Genomic DNA, 14464 nt, shown 5'->3' with positions numbered 1-14464 from the left:
AAAAATAAAATACTTGGGAATCAACCTAACAAAAGAGGTGAAAGATTTATACAATGAAAACTACAGAACCCTAAAAAGAGAAGTAGAAGAAGATCTTAGAAGATGGAAAAATATACCCTGTTCATGGATAGGCAGAACTAACATTATCAAAATGGCGATATTACCAAAAGTTCTCTATAGGTTTAATGCAATGCCAATCAAAATCCCAATGGCATTTCTTGTAGAAATAGATAAAGCAATCATGAAATTCATATGGAAAAATAAAAGACCCAGAATAGCAAAAGCAATTTTAAGCAGGAAGTGTGAATCAGGCGGTATAGCGATACCAGATTTCAAACTATATTACAGAGCAATAGTGACAAAAACAGCATGGTACTGGTACCAAAACAGGCGAGTGGACCAATGGTATAGAATAGAGGACACAGAGACTAATCCACAAAGTTACAACTATCTTATATTTGATAAAGGGGCTAAAAGCATGCAATGGAGGAAGGATAGCATCTTCAACAAATGGTGTTGGGAAAACTGGAAATCCATATGCAACAAAATGAAACTGAATCCCTTCCTCTCGCCATGCACTAAAGTTAACTCTAAATGGATCAAGGAGCTTGATATCAAATCAGAGACTCTGCGTCTGATAGAAGAAAAAGTTGGCTCCGATCTACATATTGTGGGGTCGGGCTCCAAATTCCTTAATAGAACACCCATAGCACAAGAGTTAATAACAAGAATCAACAAATGGGACTTACTTAAACTAAAAAGTTTTTTCTCAGCAAGAGAAACAATAAGAGAGGTAAATAGGGAGCCTACATCCTGGGAACAAATTTTTACTCCTCACACTTCAGATAGAGCCCTAATATCCAGAGTATACAAAGAACTCAAAAAATTAGACAATAAGATAACAAATAACCCAATCAACAAATGGGCCAAGGATCTGAACAGACACTTCTCAGAGGAGGACATACAATCAATCAACAAGTACATGAAAAAATGCTCACCATCTCTAGCAGTCAGAGAAATGCAAATCAAAACCACCCTAAGATACCATCTCACTCCAGTAAGATTGGCAGCCACTATGAAGTCAAACAACAACAAATGCTGGCGAGGATGTGGAGAAAAGGGTACTCTTGTACATTGCTGGTGGGACTGCAAATTGGTGCGGCCAATTTGGAAAGCAGTTTGGAGATTCCTGGGAAAGCTGGGAATGGAACCACCATTTGACCCTGCTATTGCCCTTCTCGGACTATTCCCTGAAGACCTTAAAAGAGCATACTACAGGGATACTGCCACATCGATGTTCATAGCAGCACAATTCACAATAGCTAGACTGTGGAACCAACCCAGATGCCCTTCAATAGATGAATGGATAAAAAAAATGTGGCATCTTTACACAATGGAGTACTATGCAGCAATAAAAAATGACAAAATCATAGAATTTGCAGGGAAATGGATGGCACTAGAGCAGATTATGCTTAGTGAAGCTAGTCAATCCCTAAAAAACAAATACCAAATGTCTTCTTTGATATAATGAGAGCAACCATGAACAGAGCAAGGAGGAAGAGCAGGAAGAAAAGACTAACATTTAACAGAGTCATGAGATGGGAGGGAAAGGGAGAGAAAAGGGAAATTGCATGGAAATGAAGGGAGACCCTCATTGCTATACAAAATTACATATAAGAGGTTGTGAGGGGAATGGGAAAATAAACAAGGAGAGTAATGAATTACAGTAGATGGGGTAGAGAGAGAAGAAGGGAGGGGAGGGGAGGGGGGATAGTACGGGATAGGAAAGGTAGCAAAATACAACAATTACTAATTGGGCATTATGTAAAACTGTGGATGTATAACCGATGTGATTCTGCAATCTGCATTTGGGGTAAAATTGAGAGTTCATAACCCACTTCAATCTAATGTATGAAATATGATATGTCAAGAGCTTTGTAATGTTGTGAACAACCAATAAAAAAAAAATTTAAAAAAAAAAAAAAAAAAAAAAAAAAAAAAAAAAAAAGAATGGATATTTATTAGAATAAGACATATTCCATGCTTGTGTAATTATATCAAAAAATTGTATTGTTATATGCAACTATAAAATTTTAAAATATAGGTTAATTATTCTTTCTAATCAGTATATTTAACTGACTAACATGGTTAGTAGACACAGTTTCTGTATATTTTATGTGACAGTATATACCACCAAGAAATAAATTTTCATATTTTAAATGTTTTACATTTCAAATATTCCATATAAGAAATAAATTTATTTCTTAGCAGGTATTATTAAACTGTATCTTTATTAACATAAAAAGGAAGCATGTGACTGTTTCATAGTGTCATTTTAATAGCTATTTCACAGTGGCCTTCTCTTAATTTACACAATAATGAATTACTGGAATTTATTAGGTCAAAACATAAAAAGCTGTTTGTGGTAGTTTATTACTAGCAAGAAAGACATATATTTCAAGATAACATGAATTTTTCTTCTCCACTATATTGTAAACAAACTTATTTTTAATTCAATCAGTTGAGTGTCCTGTATGAATCATTTTTTCCAAAATGGTGCAAGATTTATGAACTTTGACGCAAACAATGACATGTGGTGAGTCAGAATAAGACCAAGTAAATGAGTCAGTGTGTGCAAGTCAGTTTCACATATGGTCTGAGCTTTTATGAAGCTTGTGTAACTCCAGGATAATGTGCAAAAACTCACAGTGCTTTACGTAAGGAAGCTATTAATTATCACCAACTACAGGAAAATGTTTTCATGAAACACAACTCTTTCAAGAACTTGGCTAGGAAATGAGGTATGCTTTGGACACTTTTCAGGAGATAAAGGAACACAGTTTTTCTGCCTACGGTCACAGAATATTTCTGTTTAAAAAGTCATATTTTAAATTAATAGAAGTGAAAAATCCCTGCAGTATTAATTAGAGTAGGAACATTACTCTTTATGGCACACACCAATAAACTATTTTTAAATAATTTTTTTAGTATAGCCAATGCATCACAAACTAAAGTAGAATAACAACGTTTTTGGCAAGGATGCTTAGAATATGATCAAGGAAGAAAGGAAAATGATGTTGGACTTAATGAGGACTTATGGTCTGGTAGGGGGACGATTGAGGGGAGTTTGAGGACAGAATCTCCAAATAGAATCCTGTTTAAAGGAGAAATTTTTAAGAAAACATTCTGGATATTATGGATTTGATGTGACCCCAGACCATAGACAATGAATGAAAGAAAAGTAGAGAAAGAAGTAAAAATTCAGTGAGGCCACCTGGTTCCTTCATTGACTAGTTTTCTCCCAGGGCACAATACAAATTGTAGCCATTATTATTATTAAATAGAAAGAAGACTCTATTTAGGAATTACATGAGTGGTTGTAGATGAATAGGTAAAATTCTCATGCCATATGTAATGTGAGTCTATAAGAGAGTATGGAGTGTATGTGGGAAATGAGTGGGTTTTTGGAGAAAGGGGTGGAGGTCAGAGGAAGGGTCCTGTAGGGCTCTATTATCTGTGTCTCAGGTGAATAAGAACTATGTTGGATGTTATCTGATAAATACTCTTTCCCACACCAATCCTTTCTCAATCCAGAGCCAGTATGTTGTTGCTTCTATTGACATTTGTTCAGTTTTCCCATTTTTACATTGACTCTGATAATGGGCATGGTAAAAAATTTCTGTGCAATGCTTACCATGTCTTCTTGTATAGTCATGCCAATGTTTGGCTAAATGTTGTTATTTTCTTCTTCCTGGAAGAGAAAAGCATAATTCTAAACTGGGCATATGTCACTTAGCCATGAATTGTTTCCAACTCACCACCAAGTACAGACTGATTTAGATAAACTGTTTCTTTGAGTGTCTGTCACAACACTTAGAATATCTCAGTTGTTATTATTTATTCTATCACATTTATAAGCGTGCTGAGTTTTTAAGTCTCTGGATGGAAATATTCCATTTAGGCTTCCATAGTAGATGCCTTATCCAAAGCTATTAATATTATATTAGTAGGCTATAAAAGTCCTTATCCATCTTATCTATCTATCTGTCCATTCATTTGTACTTGAATAAACACACAAAAATATCACTGTAAGTTATTGTGTGTGTCTGATGAAGAATATTGACTCACAAAAAAGTGGTGGTCAGCTTGGTACGTTGGTACATACCTGTAATCCCAGCAGCTCAGGAGGCTGAGGCAGAGTTCAAAGCCAGACTCAGCAATGGCGAGGCACTAAGCAACTCAGTGAGGCCCTGTTTCTAAAAAAGAGAAAAATGGGCTGGGGATGTGGCTCAGTGGTAGAGTGCCCCTGAGTTCAATCCCAGGTACCAAAAAAAAAAAAAAAAAAAAAAAGAGAGAGAGAGAGAGAGAAGAAAAGAAAAGAGGTGGTCAGACTTCCTGCACTCAACTAGTTGGCAGCGCTGTGTCTGAACATTTTCACTTTTTTAAGAGCGAGAAGGTACAGGATAATGGGATCATGATGGTGAGGAAATGGAAATAATGAGGCTTTAAGGAAAGCTTGGTGGACTTGATTCCATTGGATGGAAAGAGACTGGAGAAGGATTGGTCCAGGGAAAGATTGTGTTTGTATGTGTTTACCTATGATCATGGCTATGGTGACGATGGAGAAGGCTCATGGAAGTGGCCAGGATACCTGTCTTCAAATATTTCAAAAACTAGTAGCTGGGTGAGGGATTTGCTTATTCAGCCAAGTCAGAAAGAAAGTAATTTTTCTCAATAGGATGAATTTATAGAACCAATTTTCTTTCTTTTTTTTTTTTTGGTTCAATACAAAGAAGGGCTGGAAGGTTTATCCTTATTCTAGGTAGAATACTCAAGTGTAAGTTGGACAACTACTTGGTTTATTGGTGGTAGGCAGTTACGAGCATGGACTTCCATATTGGACAGACTTCAACTTGAAAACCAACCATGACACTTACTTGTTTTGTCTTTTGACAATTTTCTTTTTCTTGTTCTTCTCTTTCTTTCTCTCTTTTCTTTTTTCTTTTCTTTACATTTAAAGCAAGCATTTATTTAAGAGAGAAAGTAGTCCATTACCTCATCAGAGTCACCACCGAACATTGGCAACACATCTTCCTGCAGACTCTACTGCCTGGTTGGACAGGATTTGAATAGAATGGACGTGAGGGCCAGATTGCCTTAGTCCAAACCTTTACATGGCCAGTCATCAGTATATGAGACCAAGGTACATAACCTCTCTGGAATTTAGTTCTACCATCTTAAAATGAGGGAAGGAATAACCATTTCTTACCTCACGTTGTAGTTTGGAGATTAAATGAGTTAATATGCATAAAACACTCAGAACAGGGTTTGCAACATTGTCAGCTGTCAATAAGGGCTACCAACTATTAGAACAAAAAGTCTGGTATAATCATACTGGAGTTCAGTTCACTCCATGTTACTTGGAATAAATAACTTTCTGTCAGTCTTGGTGCTTGTACATAACCTTAGACAAGTCACTTAAACATCATTAGCCTGAGTCTCCTCCTCTGCAAAGTGGGGGCAATAATACCAGCTTCATAAGATTGTCTTGAGGGTTAAATGCAATAGCGGATTTTAGGGCTCGTATTGACAAATTTCTTAACAGTAGTCAGCTTCATTTTTCTACTGTATAACATGGGGATGATATTTACTAATTACCGGACTTTATGTGAGAATTAGAAGAAAAATAGTAAGTATGAAATAACTCAGAATGAAAGTACTCAATAAACTTTACATTTAAGAAGGAATGACTTATGTATTATATGGGGGTGGTTGGGTATAAAAAAAGTCCCATTTCACCACTTTGGTGACCCCTGTTGGTATGGAAAACAAACAAACAATCAATTGTGAATTTTGCTAGATATTTCAGTTAGTACAAAAGGTATAAAATGAGAAATGAAAGCTTCATTTTTTTTTTCTGAATTCTTTCAGGGCATTGAATTATATAAATCTATCATTATTTTAAATTACATTCATTCTGATGGATATTTAGGTTATTGCAATTTTTTTTTTTTTTGCTATTAGAGACAACATTGTGATCTTTTTAGATATTTTTGCAGACTTACAAGATTATCCTTGGAGTAGGTCCTTAGAAAAGTAATTGATGAGTCAATTTGTGTTAGTGAAGCCAAGCCCTTGTCCTGGAGCTGCAGAAAGATGTCCTGAGTAGGCTGAGGTGTCACTGACCTGATGTCAGGCCTAAGGTGAGAAGAGCCACACCAGAGGAAAACTGGGAATGCCAACCTATACTGCCTTGACAGCCCATCTGGTCTGGTGCAGATGTTGGCTCCACACAGTGCTGCAGCCCTGAAAATCCCTACTGTTCCAACATCCGGGATCCACCCACTTCAACCTCCAGCTACCGACTAGAGTCAAAGGCTATCTAACCAATAGCGTCAGTACTTTTTGAAACCTTGATTAGCAAACCAAGTGCTATATAACCTCCTAGACTGGCTCATCCCTGTGAGTGCCCTCTTGCTCCTAGAAAATTCTATTTCTATTTTTCACACTTGAATAAATCCTCCTCCTTTCACTCTTGCCTTCTGTTGTCCCATGGACTTCATTCTTTGGATTTGTGACACAGAAATCCAGAAAGAAGTTGGTGGTAAGCTGTTGGAATCTTTTGCAATCCTGGAGGGCATAACCTGCCATTTAGAGCTGCAACTCTGAGCGCTGCCATGTGCCACTTAAAGGTAGTGGAAAAGAATTGGGCTTTGCTGGCTCTAATCTTGGAGCTGACACCAGGTAGGCATCCCCTGCTGTGATTAGCCACTAACACTAACAGGAGCTTTCCGGGCTGCAGAGGCCTGCAGTTTACACAGACTCCTCCCATCAACAGAAGCAGAAATTTCATCTCAAATCCAAAGTTGCCTTCCCAAAGCTGTGTTAACTCACATGTTCATTGGTAGAAAATGAGAGCGCCTTGTTTCTCTCACTTTCATCTGTATTTGGTAACATCCAACTTATTGTTTTTTTTTTTTATTTCAATTTCTTGATATTTGAGTCAGGTTGAGCATTATACCCACAAGCTTATTGACATTTAAAAATTTCATTTCCTTGGTGGAGGGGTGATGAATATACATTTGTATTATTTTTTGTTTTTATTAATAGGAGTCTTTTTGAAATTAAAAACTGGCTTTTGGTCCATCATGTATATTTTACACTTTCATCCATTTTGTCACTGGTTAAGGTATTTATTTGCCATAAAATCTTTTAAATTTTCTATAATTGGAATGATTTGTCAGATGCATTTTTGTTTATGGGTTATGTCTTAGGCTTAGAAGTTATTACTCATCAAAACTAAATAATGCACTCACACATCTTCTATAAAACATTAACAGTTTTTGAAGTTTAAATCTTTGTTACATCTTAAATTTATTTCCCACCACTAATTCATTGATGAGGAAAACAAAGTCCCGAGAAGGTAATTACTACCTTTAATCACATAACCAGTAAGTGTCAGTGCCAAGACTGGAACAAAGATTTTAGATATGTTGGATCTGCTATTTTGAATAAAAGTGGGAAGAGACAAAATCAATTTTGAGTGTATTAAGTAGGGAAGGAGTTTATTAATGGAGCTTACATAGCTCACAGAATCTCTAGGATGGCTGCAAAGAGCCTGGAAGTTCAGTGGTCATGACTGCCCTGTCACTCCCGCAGGCTTCTACAATAAAACTCTGTTTCTGCTGCTCATTGTAGGTGGCAATTGGGAACAGACACAGGAGTATATGCTGCTGTTGCTCCCAGGAACAAAATGCCTTTCCTGTCTCACTTGCCAGTAAATCAGTTCCCCAGGGCCAAGCCCCAGTCTTACATTGCTCAATTGGGAATTCAACTCCATGTGAATTGGCAAACCTTAGGCCACATGCTTATGCCTGAGGGGCACGGAGTCTGAAAATGTGAAAAGTTGGATGAAAAATATGTGGAAATAACAAAATTTAGTAAGGTGTTAAAAGATTTTTGACTGCTTGGAGTTCTACCTCAGCCTCCATTAATTTTTTCTTTGTATTTGTTACTAAGTTTCATGTGTTATTTCTTGGGAATAGGGGTTACCTACATAGCTAATGAGGAAAGTGGAATTTTTGGCTACACCATTGGCTATGATTTGAATAGGAGATATCCCCTTAAAGCTACTTTGTAAGTACAGAAATAATCAGAACTGAAATGATTAAATTATAAGAGTTGTGACCTAATCAGTCCTCCCTACCTTGAATGGATTAACTGGGTGGCTACTTTAGGCAGGTGGGGTGTGGTTGGAGAAGATGGGGGGGGGATAATGTCCTGGAGAGGCTTATCCTCCCTGTGGCCCCTTCCCTTCTTTCTCTGATACCTGGCTGCACTGAATGGAGCAGCACTTCTCTGTTATGCCCTTCTGCAGTGATGTTTTGTGCCACCTTGGTCCCAGAGCAATGGAGTCAGGTGATCATGGACTGAACCTCTCAAACTGTGAGTCAAAACAAATATTTCCTTCTCTAAGTTGTTCTTATTTATTTTTTAGTTATGGGGGGACACAACATCTTTGTTTGTATGTGGTGTTGAGGATCGAACCCGGGCCACAGGCATGCCAGACAAGCGCGCTACCGCTTGAGCCACATCCCCAGCCCATCTAAGTTGTTCTTATTGGGTATTTTGGTCCTAGTGATGAAATGCTGACCAATGTACCATTGAAGTCAGAAAGTCCTTCCATTTTTAAAATCTATCCGTTTGTTTATTTTTAGTTGTAGATGGACAGAATACCTTTATTTATTTATTTATTTTTTATGTGGTGCTGAGGATTGAACCCACTGAGCTACAACCCCAGCCCCCATATATATATTTTTAATCAGGAGGCAAAAGGGAGCTTGAATAATTCTACTGATTTTTCCTCTAGCATGCGATAAGGCAATCATACAGTAGAGAAATTTAAAGCGGAACAACTTGTCTGGGGTTGTAGTTTTTTTTTAAACTTGGCATTAGGAGAGTTAACTCACATCTGATTTAATTATTTTCATCCAAAACTAAATATTTGAAAACTTAGGTCCAATTTAATATACCCTTGTTGAACATCTGTTACAAACTAGGCCCCATGCTGCTTTATACCTTCACTGAAGTTGAAAGAATGCTTTTATGTACTGTAATAAAATTTTGAAGTTATATAGTTTAGTAGTCAGGGATAGAATGAAAAATACAATTGTTCATATTAAAAACATCTAATTTTGACATCTTTTTGATGATCTTTTGAACCAAAAGTATATGGACTTGCTGCCACAAAATAATTGAACATAATCATAAAGAGAGAAATTGCACATATAAAATGGCACAGAAATAATTAATCTTTTAAACCACTCTACTTGTATATTGAATTATGAAATGAAAAATGTATTGACGGTCTACATGTCACCTTTATACTTTGTAGAGTTTTGTAGTGCTACTGAACATGAAATACTTTTGAGACTTTGGAGCTTCATTAAGTTTTACTTTAGACATTCAGTTGGCACATATGAGGGTTTTATTTAACCTTATATTTATTACATTGACTACTTTCATTTATTACTTTGACAACTTTCCTATAACCAAGACCAGTCCTAAAAAAGCATCACATCCAGGTACACAGAAATAGAAATAGTCTTAATGAAATGAGAAGCTCTAATCACACTTTGACTTTCTTAATTTCATGAAAAACTATTTTTGAATTGAATATCTTTTGATTAAAAATAATTTTAATCAAGTCTATTATCAACTGTAATGCAGGGTTATTGGAAAATGATTGTAATAAAATAGAAATTAAATCCACTTTTTCTCTTTAATTTCCAGGCAAACATATTTTTTTGTGGGGGGGATTATGTGGAGGTAGGTCAGTTATAATCAGGTGTATGGCTCAACATAGAAAGTTGGAGTCCTTTCAGTCTTGTAACCTATATTATAGAGAGCATTGCCATGGAATTTAGTGACTATGGTTCTAGAATTACTACTTTTTGAGGAAGATTGATGAAATGATTTTGTGCCTTGTCCATAACACAGTAGTTGTTGTTATGTTCTTACTGAACAATATATCAAAGTATTCTAGACACTGAGGGCAACTATTTGAAAGCAACTAAAGGTGGTAGAAAGGAGGGAGTCTATAGTCATACTAGATTAATAAATCATATGAATAGGCTAAAAATTGGAAAGTTCAAATTAGATCCCATTGCATATCTCTCTGCTATGTTTTAAATGGTCCTCCAAAAGTTCATGTATTGGAAACTTAATTCCCAGATTATATGTTAATAATATTTGGAAATGAGGCCTTTGAGAAGTAATTGGAATTAGACAAGGTCATCATGGTGGATTCTCTAAGATGGCATTAGCAGCTTTACAAGGAGGAGAGAAACCTGAACTGGCAGCTTACTTTGTCTTGCCATGTGATGTCCTCTGTCATGTTATGACACAGCAAGAAGGCCCAGATGCTGAGTAGATGCTGGCACCATGACCTTGAACTTCCAGCCCCCCAGAGTAAGAATCAAATAAATATCTATTCTTTATAAATCACCTGGTTTTAGGTATTTTGTTATTGCAACAGAAAATGGACCATGACATTTTAATAGTAGTGATAATATGTGATTATAGCTAAAACTGGCTAGTTCATTCTCTGTTGAAGCTTCAATGTCCACCTTTAGGTGTATCCACTTATTTAACCCTTATGGCAAATCTTTGAGGATGGTGATTTTATAATTATCACTTAGATAAAGGAAAATCTATGACAGATATATGACAAAACCATAAGCTGGATAATTTATATACAATAATAATTTATTTCTCACAGTTCTGGAAGTAGGAAGTTCAAGGTCCAACTGGCAAGTTCTATCTGAGAAGACCTAGTATCAGCTTTAAAGATGGCACCGTGGATGCTATATCTTCACATGGCAGAAGGTAAAAAAATAGCCAAGGGTGTTTCCTTTAACTTCTTTTATAAGGATGCTAATCCCATTCACAAAAGTTCCACTTTTGTGACTGAGTTACTTTCTAAAGGTTCTACCTCTTACTATTATTGCACTTGTGATTAAATTTAAACAGATGAATGTTGAAAAACACATTCAGATTACAGAAACTGGTTAATGTTTTATAGCCAGAAAATGAGTGAGCTGGGATTCAAAGGTAAGTTCATAAGACTATAGAATTCTAGCTCCAAATCACTAAACTTACTGCTCTTTCAAGTTTCTTTTTGTGTAATAAGCATATCACTAATCCATATCTTATTAAACCAGGACAAAAAGGTCAACTCATTCTATTTTTAAGCATAAACATTAGACCCTAAAAAGGGCAGGCCCCTGAAAATAAGAGTTAATACTGAATATTAATTTAATTAACATTTACTAAACATAAATGTATCCCAGGACCTCTGCACAAGATATAACTCTTTTCAAAGAGGTTGTAGTCTGATAGACATTAAAACAAATGAGTGTGACTGAATATCATAGATGCTGTAAGAGATTTATTCAGAATAAAAAGACAAAGACTTTAGGTGTTCATATGTATAAGAATATAGTGATAATATTTGGAGAGGAGACTGATATTTTCTAAAATAAAAATATTCAGGTGATAGAAGCTTGGAATGAATTTTTAAAGGTAAATAGATCATTCCCAGAACAACTGAAGGTAGAGGATGGATGGAATGAGAGGCAATGCTGGTCAGGGATCCAGACAGGTCTAGGGCCAAGATTCTGAGAATGGAACTGGATCAGAAGATATAGAGGCATAAAGAGCACTGAAAGTTAGAGCAACTGTAAAACCTGGAAACTGGTTGTTTTAAAAGTTAGAAAAGAATGAAAGATAAACTTGTAAAGAAAACCATAATTTGAACCTCATTCCTTATGATGAAAAGAAGCTCTGATGAGCATCAAGCTAGGAAAAAAAGCATAATTAAATGTATATTTCAGGAATAGGATTGATATATAAAGGATGAACTTGAATTATGGGAGCCATGTGGAAATGTGGCCTAGAAAGGAGGTAACAGATAGAAGCAATATCCATCAAGTATGAAAATAAATTGATATTCTCTTCCTAACACGCCCTCTGCAAAAAAAAAAACAACCATGAAATAATTTCTTACCTACAAAACTACAATCATTAATGAAGCATAATGCCTGAAAAATAATAAATGCTCAGTTTGACTCAGAATTATGACTTTGGGGCAATTAGAAGGAAAAAAATAATTGTTCAGTTGAATGAATTTTAGAATGATTTTAGGGCACAGAGGGAACCTGAGCACATTAAACAATCTTTATTACTTATTCCTGAAGAGTATGATATCAGGTTGAAACAAAACAAAATAACAAACAAATATATTGTTTTGGGTTTTCCAAATGTCACTAAAGTATAGGTGCCCAATAGGAAAGATTGGAAAAGAACTTAAAATAATCATTTTGTGAATTTGTTTGTAGAAAATTCCCTTTGAAAGTAGCTTTTGAGTAAATCACCTTTTATTGTGAACCACTTTGGGAAATACTGTTTTCTATTATAAAATCACTTTTGGACCTAAGAGAAATAAAAGATTTAACATGTCTCGGAATCTTAGTTGCAAATCTTCATGTGGTACTACTTATGCCTTCACAATGCATCCCCCAGCTATATCGAATAATTTATTTGTTTTAAAAGTGAAAAATGCCTCTGAATTACAATGGCAAATACAATTTCATTTCTCAGTTGCAAATGTCTGCATGTCCATTACTATATTGCTGTTTATCAGGAAAATATTGCAAGAAAATATTGCAGGCATTTTTAGTGAGTAAGCAACCATTAAAAGATAATAAAGTTCACTAACTGTTATCCGGATTCAAGACTGTTATCCGGATTCAAATAATGTTGCGAATTATCATTGCTTGCAAGGAATACCTGACTCCCTCTGGACTCAAGCTGAAAAGTCATTCAACAAAGGGTAAAAGAAGCTCTTAGGATTGCATGTAACTGATGTATAATAGAAACTGCAATATTCCTGGTTGGGGGACATAGCTCTGTGATAGAGTACCTGCTAGCATGCCTGAAATATTGGGTTCAATCCCTAGCTCCATTCAGAAAATAAATAAATAAATGCAAATAGCATAAAAAAATTTAAAAAATAATTCCTGACTCAGTCCTCCCCAAATTCACCTCTAAATTCTAACAATTCACAATTTGCAAATAATGGTGGGTTTAGGCTATGACCTTGTTTCCAGGTTGCAGGCAGATTAAAAAAAAATTTCTTCTAAGAAGCCAGAGATATTTCCAAAACAAAATAATGAACGTGTTTCTTTATATAGTCATCTAACAAAACTGGGAGCCATTTCACTACTTACGAAGTTTATGATTTCCTGTCACTTTTCCTTTAGGATCTTATACTAAAATGTTGCCTTCTTGAATTTTCTTCATTAGTTATTCCCTTGTACCTGACCTACTATAAAATATTTCTCATGCAATACATATCTCAAAATTTCTTCCCGTAAGGTTTTTTCTTGTACTATCAACAATTAAAATCCCCCATCTTCCTCTCTCTTCCTTTGCTACCAGAATTGCTGTTTCTTCTGATTTCTTATTTCTGGGGGAAACAAGTTTTCTATCACTGAGATATTAAAACTGAGTCATTTAAATTCTTTCTTCACCTTCAAGGTTCACTTCCACTCACTCACATAGTCTATAGATCTTTGTCTATAATTTTTTCCATACCTGTCCTCATATTTTTAATCTTGCTGCCCAAGAGGAAACTTTCATTGCCTCTTATCTGGATTATTGCAATTGCCTCCTCACTGTTTTCTTTTTAGAACATATCCCTTAAATCCCTTCTAAACAGAGCTGCGGGATTAATCCTCCTAAAACACAGCTTGAATGTGTGGTCTCTAGGTTAATAATAATAATAACAATAACAAAATCCACTTGCTTCTTATTTTCTTCTGCATTTCTTTATTTAACATTCACATCTCTTCAAATTCTAACCTCAAACTATTCTTAGGTCATATCCCTGACTTTTCTTCTCCATGCTTCCTTGTGCCAGCTTCTCATACTATTCATTCTTTGCCACCAGCTCTATGCTTGTGTGTATGTGCCTTTCTTTATCAGGAAGCCTATCTGCTCCTATCTTTGCCAGCAGAAATTCTATGTATTATTGAGGGCTCAGCCTAAATCTCATCTTCTCTATAATGCCTTCCCTAATTCCCTGATAAATCATCTCTCTCCTATGAACTGAGTTTGAAAAGTGTTTTTCTTTGCAGAGACAAGCTATCTGGGCAAAAGTTTGCTTGTGATCTAGTTATTTTCTTCTGTAGAAGTCCATTAACACAAAAAAATTGTAGAGAAAGGCTGACTACACTTGGCAGAACTAAGAAAAAATTGATTGTAAATGGAATTTTTTTGGAACACATTATCATCATTGATCTACACAAGGCCCTCTCTTGTTTACTCCCTTTCATTCCCATTCCTTTTCACCATTTTCCTCTTCTCAAATAACGAGTGCAAATAGAGTATATCCTTTGGTTAT

The sequence above is a fragment of the Ictidomys tridecemlineatus genome, chromosome 7, assembly GCF_052094955.1.
Source record: "Ictidomys tridecemlineatus isolate mIctTri1 chromosome 7, mIctTri1.hap1, whole genome shotgun sequence".
NCBI lineage: Eukaryota > Metazoa > Chordata > Mammalia > Rodentia > Sciuridae > Ictidomys > Ictidomys tridecemlineatus.
This window is presented reverse-complemented; position numbering follows the sequence as displayed.